Source organism: Antrostomus carolinensis, unplaced genomic scaffold, assembly GCF_000700745.2.
Source record: "Antrostomus carolinensis isolate BGI_N321 unplaced genomic scaffold, ASM70074v2 scaffold33014, whole genome shotgun sequence".
Taxonomy (NCBI): domain Eukaryota; kingdom Metazoa; phylum Chordata; class Aves; order Caprimulgiformes; family Caprimulgidae; genus Antrostomus; species Antrostomus carolinensis.
The window spans coordinates 14,444-15,705 of NW_010310655.1; the positions used below are offsets into that span (position 1 = coordinate 14,444).

At 44.5% G+C, this 1,262-nt stretch overlaps 1 protein-coding gene across 1 annotated transcript in view; it reads left to right on the forward strand.

Moving 5' to 3' along the window:
• Window positions 1-626, forward strand: part of CXXC5 (CXXC finger protein 5) — a 7,625-nt gene extending 6,999 nt beyond the window's left edge. Inside the window, exon 2 of the mRNA XM_010166493.2 lies at window positions 1-626. This exon is cut by the window's left edge and continues 398 nt beyond it. The gene's annotated coding sequence lies outside the window, so the exon portion shown is untranslated.
• Window positions 627-1,262: the final 636 nt, after the last annotated feature.

Below are 1,262 nucleotides of genomic sequence, written 5' to 3' on the forward strand. Positions count from 1 at the left end.
GGGAATGTAAATTTACAGTAACCTTTTAAAATCTAGTTACTAATAAGCACTACTGTAATTTAGCACAGTTGTTTAATTGCACCCTCATTTATACTTTTTATTTGATTCTTTCCCATCATACAATAGAGTGGATAGTTTCTAGAATGCCTCAACTTCATGTTTATAAATGAGAATATGTTTAAAGCGATGTAGTATCCCTTTTCCTAACCATTCACCTATGTAAGTTTAACCCGCAAGAGGTTCGGTATAAAAGGTGGAAGAAAACAATTGCTACACAACTGTTGGTCTTTGAAAAAGGAAAAAAGAATGAAAAAAAAAAAAAAAAGGAAAAAAAAAGTCATTGTTAGTTTATTAATATAGAACAAGAAACACTGCGTACAGAAAAACCTCCTAATTGCAATGGTTTACTCCTAGAAGTAATTTTTGTAAACTTACTGAAGTTAAAATCAAAATAAAAATAATATTGCAGGACCTGTGCTGAAGCAGTTATGAAAAGTGATATTTCTCTTCTGTTCAAATCCCCATCTCTCCAGCTCTCGACATCATTAAACTGAAATGCTGTTTGTAATGTTTTAGCGATCCAGGCTGTTTTTGTGAATAAAATGAATGCATGTTTTGTGTCATGATTTACAGCTTTGTTATTTCTCTCCCATCCCTCTTCCCAGCCATCCAGTCCCCCTGATGGCCATGGTGGCTGGTTCCGCGCCTTTGCCCGCCCGTGCGCCCCAGCCCCACTGCTACTACTGGCTGCAGTCCTGTGGCTGCCAGAGGAACCTCTCCAGTGATGATGCCGGAGTGTGGTGGTGGCTGGCCCAGGCAGGATGGTGTGGTGAGCCGAGCTGGAGTCATCCCGGCTGCTGAATCCACACAGTTCATCCCGGCAGTGGCTGGGCCAAGCCAATCCTGGCTCCTCCCGGGGATATTTCCTGGCTTGACCTGCCTGCAGTTTTATCAGGTAGTGCAACACCATTTGTTTTGGTAAAACAGTATCATTAACGTGTCCCGGAGAACCACGTTGAGGCTCGTTTTGTTGGGACAAGTCCAAAACCAGCTCCCAAAGGTGAGTGAGTTCTGGCAGTTGAGTGTCTGGTGCAGCCAATGGAAGGTTTTCCAGGCTGGCCTTGTGCTGGCCCTGGGTCAGCAAGAGCCATCTGGGGTGGAGGTGACATTGGGTGGGCTTGACTGTGGACAAGCTGGCAGTGTCACTGCCAGCACTTGGGGGTCGTTTTGTTGGGACAAGTCCAAAACCAGCTCCCAAAGGT